Below are 14,464 nucleotides of genomic sequence, written 5' to 3'. Positions count from 1 at the left end.
AACTCCTGATCAAAACTCCAAAAGTCCAAGCCATAAGAGATACAAATGACAAGTGAGACCTCATCAAACTGAAAAACTTTTGCAAAGCAAAAGAAACCATCAAGAGAGTGGAAAGACATTCCACAGAATGGGGGAAAAAAATGGCAACTGTATATCTAACAATGGCCTAACCTCCAGAATCTACAAGGAACTCAAATGTGCCAAAAGTAAAAAAAAAAAAAAAAAAAAAAAAATAGCCCTATTAAAAAGTTTGTGATCTCACCCAGCACCCAGCACCAAGCTGCCGGCCACCCAGGGAGGCTCTCAGAGATACCAGTTCCATTTCTGGCTGAAGTACCCTGTGAGGGGCCTAAAGCCACTCTCACTGCTCACCAACTGCCCGTTGGAGCTCTGGGCCCACCCTGGCTGAGGCACCCAGCGTATGACCCCATGCTTATGTAAGGGAACAGCAAATCTTAAGGAGGTACTGACTGGCAGCTCTCAGCTCCAGAGGAGGGAACTCCTGGCCTCCTCCATCCCAGCCTGCTGGTGGCACACTGGATCCAGCACCCAGCTGTGCAGCTGATCCCCGGTGCCTCACACGCCACCACAGCCCATCATAGTGATCGCCCAGAGACCCAGATGAGTGGAGAGAAAGGATCCACAAAAGAGGAGCTGCCCACCTTGGCCATTTTCCATGTAGAGATTTGCATTGCCCCACCCACCTATGAGCAGCCTCCACCTCGGTTCCTAAGGTAACATCACTAAACAGGAGACAAATCCCCTCCCCTATGCTGAATCAGATGCAGGCAACTGAGTGTCGCAGACCTCTCAGTCAGCATTCTAAAAGAACAAATCCAAGCTGCAAGTAAATCTAGCTGCCTGCAATGAAAGCAAAGGGAAGAGGCTGGAGATCAGAGCTTAAGAGACTTTAGACACTCAGGAAAGATTCCAGAGCTAGTCTGATTTCTTATTTTGACTTTACCATTTTAACTGTTTGTTTTGCTCACTTTGGTTTGCTTTTTGACTTAGACTATCTGTTTGTGTTGGGGAAAACGCATCAAAAGGCATGATTTTACTGGACTGTCTTTGTGTGGTTACCAGTATGCTTTAGGGAATTTTGCTTATGTGTCTTTTTCACTTCTCTCTGGCCTTGTGTCTCTTTTTCACCTGTTAGTTGGTATGTATGTCTGTTTTCACTCTCACTCTTCTCTCTTTCTAACTTCCTATTGATCCTCCCCTTCCTCCATTATTTTCCTCTTTCATACCTCCTTTTGTTCCAGGGACCAAACCTACATCCCGCTGCACAGACAGATTGTAAGGCAGCAGGAAATAGGGTCCAATGTGCCCATACACCTGTTGGTGGATGCTGGAATCAGCAGATAGATTTGGAATCATAGCTTTCCCTTCAGTTAACTTCAAAACTGCAAAAAGTACATCCTGCAGCCCACACTCCAGCCTCAAAAGTGAACAAAGTCAGAGGACCCTCATAAGGAAGAACAGGAGATTGCACAAGTGAAGCAAAAACAACCCCACCTTCCCTGAAAAACAGAATTAAAGAAGGGGAGGGAAAGGAGGAGAGAGAGAAAAATCTACACAAATGAAGAAAAACCAAAAGAAGAATATGGGTCTCTCCCAGACCCCTGAGAGGGCAAACACTGAGAAAACTGACTTTGGAATGCAAACAATGAAGAGCCCTCACAATGACTGGTCTCAAACTATAAACCTAGATATCAAGACATTAATGGAGAGATTAAAAAGAATTGAGAAAAGACAAGAAGAAACTAGGAAGGAGTTGATAACTGAGATAAGAGTAATAAAGAATATTGTGAATAAAATAAATAACAAATTGATAAGCATGGAAAGCAGAATTAGCCAAGCAGAAAAAAGAATCTCAGAGCTTGAGGACCAAAATATAGAACTAACCCAAACTGTTAAAAACACAGAAAACAAGCTTAAAAAGACAGAACAAAACCTTCAAGAGACGAGCGATTACTTCAAGAGAAAGAACCTAAGAGTAATTGGCCTTCCTGAAACAGAAACTACCTTGGAGCAAACATTCCATGTGATCATTGAAGAGGACTTCCCTCATCTTGTCAGTGACACAAAAATTCACACACAAGAGATTTAGAGAACCCCTGCAAGAAAACAAATGAGAAGATGAACTCCCAGACACATAATAATTTGCCTAAAAAAGGAGGTATAAAAGAAAAAATCCTAAAGGCAGCAAGAGAAAAAGACCAGATCACCTACCATGGAGGACCAATTAGAATAGCAGCAGATTTATCGACAGAAACCCTGCAGGCAAGGAGAGTTTGGAGCCCTATCTTCAAAGTCCTAAAAGATAGACAATTTCAACCAAGAATAACCTACCCAGCCAAATTAAGCTTCATCAGTGAAGGAGAATTAAAATCTTTCCCAGATTCTAGTCCCTAAGAACTTACGCTGCCACCAGACCACATCTACAGGAAACACTTAAGAAATTACTAAACAGAGAAGAAAAGGAAACAGAATAAAATTCTTCACAAGAGTACAGGGAAAAAATCAAACACACATGAACCCACCCCAAAACCAAAACAAAGACAACAAACCAAGTGGAACAACAACAACTCTATAAGAACTCTATGATAGGGACCAACTCTCACATGTCAATAATTAGCCTGAATGTGAATGGACTAAATGTACCACTGAAAAGACATAGAATAGCAAAATGAATAAAATATCACCAGGCAACAATATACTGCCTTCAAGAGACCCATCTCACTAGAAAGGACATGCACAGACTCAAAGTAAGAGGATGGGAAACATTTTAATGTGAATGGAACACAAAAGAAAGGAGGAATCACGATCCTAATTTCAGACAAAATACCATTTAAGCTATCAAAAATTTTAAAAGATACAGAAGGCCAGTGCATTATGATAAAATGTTCACTCCATCAACAAGAAATACCTATCCAAAACATATATACACCCAACATAGGAGCACCAAATTTGATTAAGCAGCTTCTAGGAAAACTAAAGAAAGATATTGAGTCTAACACCATCATAATCGGGGATGCTAATAACCCACTCACAACCCTAGACAGATCATCAAGACAAAAAATCAGCAATGAGAGCTGGAACCTCAATGTGACTCTTGACCAAATGGATTTAATTGATATCTACAGAACACTCCACCCAACAACCACAGAACATACATTCTACTCAGCACTGCATGGAACGTACTCTAAGATCGACCACATACTTGACCATAAATCAAGCATAAACAAATTTCAAAAGATTGAAATATTGTCATGCACCTTCTCATACCACAGTGGAATAAATATAAACATCCACACCAAACCCAGAAATGTATGGACACTAAACAGCATGATGCTAAACAACTCCTGGGTCAACAATGAAATCAAAACAGAGATGAAAAGATACCTGGAAACAAATGAAAATGAAGAAACATCTTTCCAAAATCTCTGGGACGCCATGAAAGCTGCAGTAAGAGGGGAATTCATGCCCCTACAAACACACATGAAGAAAATGGAAGGATCACAAATCAACAGCCTAACAAGTCACCTTAGGAAGCTGAAAAGCAAGACCACCAAAACCCTAACTGCAACAGAAGAATCCAGATCACCAAAATAAAAGCCCAAATCCAGGACATAGAAGACAAAAAGATAATATAAAAAATCAATGAAACCAAACACTGCATCTTTGAAAGGATAAACAAGATCGATGGTCCCAAAGCTAGACTGACCAAGAAACAAAGAGAAAATTCCCAAATAAATACAATCAGAAACACAAAAGATGAAGTCACATATGACCCCGAAGAAATACAAAAGATTATTAGAGTCTGCTATGTATACTTGTATGGAAAAAAATTGGAAAACCTTAAGGAAATGGTAGACTTTCTGATATCATATAACCTGCCTAGGTTGAAACAAGAAGAAATTGAGACCCTAAATAGGCCAATAACAATCAAGGAAATTGACTACATAATAAGAAAACTACCTACAAAAAAAAAAAAAAAAAAAAAGCCCTAGACAAGATAGCTTTCCAGCAGAATTCTATAAGATATTTAAGGAGGAGCTGATACCAATCCTACTGAAAGTATTCCAGGCAATTGAGAAAGATGGAACCCCCTCCAAATAATTCTTTGAAGCAAACATCACATTGATACCCAAGCTAGGTAAAGACCCAACAAAGAAAGAGAACTACAGACCAATATCTTTGATGAACATAGATGCCAAAATTCTCATCAAGATCCTAGCAAACCAGATTCAACAACACATCTCAAAAATCATCCATCATGACCAAGTAGGCTTCATCCCTGGGATGCAAGTCTAGTTCAACATTCACAAGACAATAAATGTAATTAAATACATCAACAGACATCAGAACAAAAACCACATGATTATGTCATTAGATGCAGAAAAATCTTTTGATAAAATCCAGCACCCCTTCCTGATAAAAACCCTCAAACACCTAGGCATACATGGAACATACCTCAAAATAGTAAAGACCATCTATGAGAAACCTACAGCTAGCACACTCCTAAACAGACAAAAGTTGGAACCATTTCCCCTGAAAACTAGAAAAATACAGGGATGCCCACTCTCACCCCTCCTGTTCAATATAGTATTGGAAGTCCTAACTAGAGCAATCAGAACAGAGAAGGTGATTAGGGGTATCCAAATAGGAAAAGAGGAAGTCAAGTTATCCCTCTTTGCTGACAACATGATTGTGTACCTTGAAAACCCAAGAGAATCTGTCAAAAGCCTCCTTCCACTGATAAAGGACTTTGGCAGAGTCTCAGGGTATAAAATAAATGTGCAAAAGACAATCGCATTTCTTTACACCAATAGTAAACAAACAGAAAACTGAATAAAAAACACAATCCCATTCACAATAGCCACAAAAAAATGAAATACCTTGGCATCTTCTTAACCAGAAACGTGAAAGACCTTTATAATGAAAACTATAAAACACTGCTCAAAGAAATCAAGGATGACACAAACAAGTGGAAAAATATCCCATGCTCATGGATTTGATCAACATTATAAAGATGTCCATTCTACCTAAGGCAATCTACAGATTTAATGCAATACTCATCAAATTACCAGCAATATTCTTCTCCAACCTAGAAAAAACAATACAGAAATTCATATGGAATCACAAATGACCAAGAATAGCCAGAATAATCCTCAGCAAAAAAAACAAAGCAGGTGGTATCACACTACCAGACTTCAAACTTTACTACAGAGCTACAATAATCATAACAGTTTGGTATTGGTACAGGAACAGGCATATAGACCAATGGAATAGAATTGAGATTCCAGAAGCAAAATCTCAATTTCTCAACCAACTCATCTTCAACAAAGCCTCCACCACCCACCACCGGGGAGAGGAGAACATATTCAGTAAATGGTGCTGGAAAAACTGGCTGACTACATGCAGAAGATTGAAACAGGACCCCTATCTATCCCCACACAAAAATTAACTCTAAATGGATCAGAGACCTAAATGTAAAACCTCAAACCATAAAAACTTTAGAAAATGAAGGACACACCCTCATGGAAATCGGAACTGGCATCCAATTCCTGAACAAAACCTGAAACCCACAGGCCATAAGAGAGAAGATAGACAAGTGAGACCTCATTAAACTGGCAAGCTTCTGCAAAGCCAAATAAACCATCAAAAGTGCAGGGAGACAGCCCACAGACTAGGAAAAAGTATTTGCCAACTCCGAGTTTGACAAAGGCCTAACATCTTGGATGTACAAAGAACTCAAACGTGCTGAAAAGAAAAAAAACCAAACAATCCCATTACAAAGTGGGCAAAAGATATGAATAGGCACTACTCAAAGGAAGACATCCGAGCAGCCAACAGACACATGAAGAAATGTTCAACATCACTAATCATCAAGGAGATACAAATCAAAACCGCACTAAGATACCACCTAACTCCAGTCAGAATGGCAATTATCAATAACTCAAAAAACAGCACTTGCTGGAGAGGGTGTGGTGAAAAGGAAAGACTTCTACACTGTTGGTGGGAGTGCAAACAAGTGCAACCTCTGTGGAAAACAGTGTGGTGATTCCTAAAAGCTCCAAATATCGACCTCCCGTATGACCCTGCAATCCCCCTACTGGGAATATACCCTGAAGATCTCAAATCACTCTATCAGAAGGATACCTGCACACATATGTTTATCACAGCATTGTTCACAATAACAAGAACCTGGAACCAACCATTCTGTCCATCAAAAGAGGACTGGATTTAAAAAATGTGGTACATATACACAATGGAATACTATGCAGACATAAAAAAGAACAAAATCATGAATTTCGCAGCAACCTGGATGGAACTAGAGTCTATAATACTGAGTGACCTCTCACAGAAACAAAGATCTGAGTATCACATGTTCTCACTCATATAGTGGACCTGAACATCTATCGCAATACTATAAATAAAGGATTGACAGTGGTGGGAAACTATGGAGGGGGGGAGGGAGGGGAAGGGAGGTGGAATTAATGGTAGTCAATATCTGTCTGGGGACTGGGAGACACCCCTTATCAACAAGGCATATTTGTATACCTAACGAAGCATATTTGTATACCTAACCATTATCTGTACTCCACAATATCAAAATAAAAAATATTGATTAAAAAAAAAGTTGGCAAAAGACATGAATAGATACTTCTCATGAGCAGTCGGACAGAAACATGAATTAAAGTTCAGTCTCACTAATCATCAAATAAGTGCAAATAAAAACCACACTGAGATATCACCTAACTCTGGTCAGGATGGCCATCAATAATAATTAAAAAAACAACACATCCTGGAGAGGATGCAGAGAAAAGGAGTGCTTCTACACCGTTGGTGGAAGTGGAAATTAGTACAGCCTCTGGGAAAACACTTTAGTAATTTCTAAAAGATCTAAAAATCAACCTTCCATATGACCTAGCAATGCCCAATCTGGTCATGTATTTGGAGGAACTCAAATCACTCTACAAAAAAGGTGCTTGCACCCACATGTTTTTTTTTTTTTTGGTTTTATTTTTGAGTTGGAGTCTCACTCGGTCGCCCAGACTGGAGTGCAGTGGCTGCTCCCGGCCACTGCAGCCTCGCCTGCTGGGTTCCAGCGATCCTTCCACCTCAGCCTTCCGAGTAGCCGGAATTACAGGCACGTGCTACCACGCCTGGCTGATTTTTTTATTTATTGTAGAGATGAGGTCTCGTTGCCCAGGCGGGTCTCGAACCCGTGGGCTCAGGCAATCCACTCACCTCAGCCTCCCAAAGGCGCAGGATTACAGGCTGAGCCACCGAGCCCGGCTGCACCCACATGTTTTTACAGCACCATACACAATTGCAAAAACATGGAACCAATTGTGCTGCCCATGGAAAGTGAACTGGATTAAAAAAAAATGTGGTACAAATACATGATGGAATATTATGCAGTAATAAATGAGGACAAAATTATCGACTTTTCAGTAATTTGGATGGATTTATCATACTCAGTGATCTATCACAGAAACAAAGAACAGAATGCTACATATTCTCACTCATAAGTGGACTCAGAACATTTATTGTAATACTACAAGAAAGACAAATCAGGTGAAGTGAGAACCAAAGAGAAGTCCAAACTTCACCTGTATACTGACCACTATGTATCTAATCCTGAATTGTATCTCATATCTTAAAAATTTTTTAAAAATTTCTCAGGATCCCTTCCAGCCTATCAATTACATGAAAATTATAATGTAATCAAAAGTTTCACTGTGACATAAAATATATTTCCTAAAATCATAAGACTTAGGATCTAAAAATCATTTGGGATTTTTAAAATTATGCATTATAGATTATAGTATATATTTTGATTCAATAATCATATAAATATTCTGCATTTCTATTATTCATTTTGAATCAACTACCTCATCTAGAAGTTAAGTCCTCCCTCTACTTTGTACCAGACTATTTTAATATGTTACAAATGCTGTTCAATTAGGGTAGAAATCAAACCTTGATCTATAATCAGAGTTTCCTGAGCTTTTTCAAATTCTGAGGGTTAGTCTTAATGGCATTTTTCGCTGTGGTAAGTTAAGAACAGGAAATGACTGGATCTCTGTTATACTATTTGGGAATGACAGAATTCAGAGATTTCAAACTATGTTTTTTTTCCTGTCTATGTCAGTGAGGAACCAAGTGATCTTAAGAAAGTTGCTTTTAACTTAAGACATTATGACCGAGAGAAGTTAACTGTTCATTCAATAACTGGTAATTTTTCTGAGAAAGAAAAATGTATGTTGAAGAATGTATGCTGGGAAATGATAGAGTAACTCCCTTAGCTAGAAAGAAAGGAAGACAATTACTCAGGTTTGCCCAATTGTTATGGAACAGTGACCTTGGCTCCACTCCCTCCTATAAGATTATAGAGGTTTTCATTGTTGACTTTTTAAAAATGTGGTTTATTACATGTTATTAAAGGAAATTGCATGTCATAATAAAGTATTTGAACAACAGAAAGATTATTCCTTCAGAGAATGCTAAGGATGTAATATTTTTATTGGTGTAACTGCTAAACTCACTTTTGAGATTCAAGGGCTTACGTTTCTTTCAAGGTCCTCTTACTGGCCATGTCAATAGAATAATGTTTGGATATCATGTGGATAAACCAGATTTTGATGTTAAATTAAAATAACCACTTTTGATAAGAGTTTATTTTGCTTTTTTCTTGTTGAAAGGCTCACTGCACTGGCCAAAATTCTTGGAGTTATCAGAATTGATTACATGAGCTCTCAAAACAACACTGAGGAGAAGTTAGATCTCCTCATCATGGAAAATCTCTGTGGGAGAAGGGTGGTACAGGTAGGAATATTGGACTATGTGATGCATTTAGTAACTGGAAGACTTTGTACTTTTGATTACTGAATATAATTAATCAGAGAGTAACATATTTTTATAGTACCTATTTCATTTTCGTTACTTGGTGAGATTTAACTTTTGCCTTGTTGAGACTTGGAGAAAAGAATAAAGAGAAATTTTTGTTGTGAACTGGTCTTAAAATTTAACATGTCCAGTATTCTAGAATCAAAAACTTGTGGAATAAGAAGGCAAATTCACTTCCACCATTTTAGTTTTAAGATTATGAAGTTGAAATCCAGAAAAATTAAATGCTTTGTTAAAATTTCTTAACTATTCTTAGACTCAGGTTGGCCTAGAGTCTATAAAAATGCTCTGCAACATGCTGGTTTTTAGACTGTTTCCAGTTTATGAGATAAGGAGCTTCTGCAGATAGTAATCCAGTGTTCTGTTTCTTCATTAAGAACATTATGCTTATTAAAATTGTGTAATTGATGTACATTCTGGCACTAGCTCACTAACATTTTTATGAACCAGGAGCAACTGACCTACACTGGTCTATGGAATACATTCTCCAGATTGTACTGGTCCTGGTAATCAGATCCCCTGATCTATGAATGCATTGCATTTCTTAATACCCAAATATTCTGAGATTTATGCTGTTGCTTCTACATTGTCATAAGTAATTGGACAGAATTTGGCATAAAAACTTTGTCTCCTAATGCTATTTGCATCTATTTTGCACTGCTTTATGGTCTAATGATGTATTTTGGGAGTTACTTGCTAATGTATCTTACAGTTAGTTTAATCAGTCATATTGTTTCTGAAATATTTCAGTAATTGAGTACCTAGGTACTGATTTCATATAATACAATTGTTTTTCTTTTTTTTTTTGAGTTGGAGTCTCACTCTGTCACCCAGACTGGAGTGTGGAGTGCAGTGGCCGCTCCCGGCCACCACAGCCTCGACCTGCTGGGCTCTGGCGATCCTTCCGCCTCAACCCTCCAAGTAGCCAGAATTACAGTCATGTGCTACCACGCCCGGCTGATTTTTTGATCTATTGTAGAGATGAGGTCTCGCTGCCCAGGCAGGTCTTGAACCCATGGGTTCAGGCAATCCACTCACCTCAGCCTCCCAAAGGCGCGGGATTACAGGCTGAGCCACCGAGCCCGGCTACAATTGTTTTTCTATGTGTTTTATGTATTATACAATAGTATCATCATGCATTTAATAACATACAAATTATAATTAAATATCAATATTGTATTTTAAAGTGTATGTCACGAGGAGGCTAGAGCCATTAACTTTAAACTTTTTTGGAGCTATTTGTAAAGCTTATTCATAATGTTTATTTATTTAATTAAACATTAAACTGCCCTTATCTGCATATGTTTATATTCTAGACGTTTTTTCTACCTATTTTTAGGCAGACATAGTAATAATTAATATATGAGTCTATAGTTACTAAATCCCTAAGAGAAAATGCATTAGTGAAAATTTTTTTAAGATAAAAAATAAATTACACCCATTCCAAGAAGTCAGGTGACAAGGAAACACTTGATTATTTTGTATAGCAGTAAAGTGTCTATTTCAGTATAACCAGCAATTTATGTGACCTTTATAGTATTAAAAAATTTCTACTGTGGACATTCCTGTTTTTCAACTTTCTATATATTGGCTAGTTCTGACTACTGAGAAATGTTGAAAAGTAAAGTTAGTCTTAGTAAGACACACCCTTTTAAATAACATTTTTGATTGTTTTCAAAAGTGATAACAAGTACTAAATTATCATCGAAGAAATACTGTAACCCCAGAATGTTTTATCTTTTTCTTTAACAAAAATATTTGGAGATTTATAAAGTTTAAGATTTTGCTGTTTTCAGATTGCCTACCATAATAGTACATTAATTTCATCTAATAAGGGTAAGGAATCTGAATATGTTCAGTTACACAGAGTATAATTAAGCGTATGTAGTAGGAGCACTATGGAGAGTTTACTTTAGAGAGTGAAGGCAGTAGTTTATCATTTGGTGCTTATTAAAAAGTAGTATGTTTTGAACCAAAAGTAAATTGACCAAAGTCTTATGATTGGTATGATAATAAGACTTACCTGAGCCCTTTTTAAAACAAGTGTATGTGCCTTTTGAAGATAAAAAAAACACTGATGATTTTAATTTTGATCTCTAAGACTAGTAAAGAATTTGTTCGGAGGTGAAATAAAATGTAGAACATGATTATCTTCTTTTGTGTCTAGAAACAATGCATTTTGCATCATATTTGAAATGTCAACATTATTTTGTCTCTTTGTCAGTTATTTTTGTCAGGATACTAAGATTTATTTCTTCTGCTCATTTTCTGTATTCCCCTAGTCATGAACACTTGAAGTACAAGGTGTCTCTCTCTAACTGTAATTATGTTGCTTCTTTGTTTCTAGTTTCAATACTGTGTGCATAGCAGGAATGCTTCATGGGAATGGCCCTGGCAACATGTCATGTTGATTTTGTTCTCCTTGCCCATAACTTGAAACACTATGCTTTCTTTCTTTCTTTCTTTCTTTCTTTCTTTCTTTCTTTCTTTCTTTCTTTCTTTCTTTCTTTCTTTCTTTCTTTCTTTCTTTCCTTTTTTCCTTCCTTCCTTCCTTCCTTCCTTCCTTCCTTCCTTCCTTCCTTTCTTCCTTCCTTCCTTCTTTCTTTCTTTCTTTCTTTCTTTCGAGTTGGAGTCTAACTCTGTCACCCAGACTGGAGTGCAGTGGCATGCTCCCAGCCACCGCAGCCTCAACCTGTTGGGCTCCGGCAATCCTTCCACCTCAGCTTTCTAAGTAGCTGTAACTACAGGCATGCACTTCCACACCTGGCTAATTTTTTTGATTTATTGTAGAGATGAGGTCTTGCCAAGTTGCCTGGGCAGGTCTCAAACCTGCGGGCTCAGGCAATCCACTAATCTCAGCCTCCCAAAACTCTGGGATTAAAGGTTGAGCCACTGAGCCCGGCCTTATGAATGCTTTGCATTTCTCTGATGATTAGTGAGGATGAGCACTTTTTCATGTGTCTGTTGGCTGCCCATATATCTTCTTTTGAGAAGTGTCTATTCATATCTTTTGCCCATTTTTTAATGGGACTGTTTATTTTTTTCTTTTGGCACATTTAAATTCTTCCCTGTAGATCCTAGATGTTATGCCTTTGTCAGATATACAGTTGGCAAATATTTTTTCCTCATTCTGTGGGCTGTTTCCCCACTCCCTTGATGGTTTCTTTTGCTTTGCAGAAGCTTGTCAATTTGATAAGGCCCCATTTGTCTATCTTATCATTAATAAAACAAACAACAACAAATGCTGGCAAGGATGCAGAGGAAAAGGAACACTTCTACACAGCTGGTGGAAATGCAAACTAGATGCAAACTAGTGCAACTTCTTTGGAAGACAGTGTGGTGATTTCTGAAAGAACTAGAAATTGACCTTTCATATGACTCAGCAATCCCCCTATTAGAAATATACCTGGAGGAATTCAAGTCATTCTACTAAAAAGATACCTGCACATGCATATTTGTTACAGCTCTATTCACAATAGCAAAAGCAAGGAACCAACCATGCTGCCCATAGAAACTGGACTGGGTAAAAAAATATGGAGCATATACACAATGGAATATTATGCAGCCATAAAGAAGGACAAACATATGGACTTTGCAGCAACTTGAATGGATTTAGAGTTGATCATACTCAGTGATCTGTCACAGAAACAAAGAATAGAGTACCACATATTCTCACTCATAAGCAGACCTTGAACAATTATCATAATACTATAAGAAAGGGCTTGGCAGTGTAGAAAACTGTCAGGGGAGTGGGGGTTGGGATTGGCAGTTGAGGGAAACTGCAGGGGAGGGAGGGGCACACCTCACCAACAAGGATACCTGCGTAATGAACATTTGTATGCCTAACCTTGAATTGTACTCCACATCTTCAAAATAAAGAATAAATAAATAAATGCTGACTCGTAGGTAATTTTGTGGTTAAAATAATTCAATATAATGCATTCTGAAGCAATAGTTGCTGCCTTGCAAGAGTGATCTGCCCTTTAAAAATAATTTCCAGGTTGTATTGATAAAAGGAAAATATAAAACTTAACTATGAGTTTTGAGTGACATAACTATATGTCTGGCTCTTGCTTCTCTTTTGTAGGTTATTACTATATATAAGGTGATTCAAATGTGGTACTACTCAATGTTAAGAATTAAATGACACCGGGTTTGGTGGCTCAGTTTGCAGTCCCAGTACTTTGGGAGGCCAAGGCGAGTGGATTGCCTGAGCCCACAGGTTTGAGACCACGGGTTTGAGACTGGCAACTTGGTGAGACCTCATCTCTACAATAAATAAAAAAAAATTAGCTGGGTGTGGTAGCATGCAACTGTAGTTCTGGTTACTTGGAAGATTGAGGCAAAAGTCTAGCAAGTCAACACTGGGGTGGCTGTGAGCATGCCACTGCACTCCAACCTGGGTGATAGAGTGTGACTCCAACTCAAAAAAAAAAAAAAAAAGAAAAAAGAAGTGAATGACTATTTCCTTTAATTTCCTTCAAGGCCTACAGAATATTAATACTGAAAAGTTAGAAATACAAAAGAAATTTTAATACTTTCCTTCTTAGGCTACAATATGAATCTTGAGAATAATTGGTTGCAGCAAGAGAAAATTATGTCAATGTGTTGCTGTGTATATAAATCTTATTAATAAGTGTGAAGCTTTTGGATGCTGTCTAAACTTATGAAAAAATATAAAGAATCTTCTTTTTTCTTATTGTAGCCTAAGAAAAATCATGGGAATAAGCAAGCTAATTTGTAGTTTATCAAATACTTTGTAGTCTATCAAATACTTTAAATTTATAGAGATTCAAAATGTTTTACAAATTGTCTTATAACTTTTTTCATGATTTAGCAGTGAATGGTTTTTTAACTTTGGTTTTAGGTTTTGTAAATAGTAGGAGTATATTGGCATCAGCTTTTGTGATGGTTTTGTAATCATTGGCCTCATGACATTTTACCCATTAGCAATGGGTTTGTATAAAACTGCCAAGGCAAGTAATATACCTGTAGAAAAAGTATGCTGAGCTTGAAGGGTGAAAACTATTGTGAAAGAACCTGAGGGTGAAACAAGTGAAGTCACTCATTATTTCTCAAGTATTAACATTCTGACTTAAGCACTATTCAAACCATCTAGTGAAATGCCTTTATTTTCGTAACATAGGTGTAGTGTATTATAAAAAAATTAAAATTACAATGATTAGCCATTGAAAAAACTATTGCTGTGTCCATTTTGTTAAAAAATGTACATTTTGTCTTTTGACAGGTTGGGCTTTAAACTAGAATAACGACATGAAAAGCTCAATGATATTGAAAGTGCTTAATGCATTATATTGTATATATTTCTCTATGTTGGATCCAGCTGCTTTATATAATTGACATGTTATGTAAAAGATAACTACCTTAATGTGTTGGAGATCTATACTGCAAGTAAAGAAGACTGTCCTGGGAGTGTGATCTTATGTTTCTCCTCTACCCTTTTACTGGAAGAGAATCTAAATCTTTCAATTCAACCCCAGTTCATCTTGAACACAGGTGCATTGGCCTGTCTATTATTACTGTG

The sequence above is a fragment of the Carlito syrichta genome, unplaced genomic scaffold (assembly GCF_000164805.1).
Source record: "Carlito syrichta isolate Samal-C Ts95f unplaced genomic scaffold, Tarsius_syrichta-2.0.1 Scaffold303091, whole genome shotgun sequence".
NCBI classification, from domain to species: domain Eukaryota; kingdom Metazoa; phylum Chordata; class Mammalia; order Primates; family Tarsiidae; genus Carlito; species Carlito syrichta.
This window is presented reverse-complemented; position numbering follows the sequence as displayed.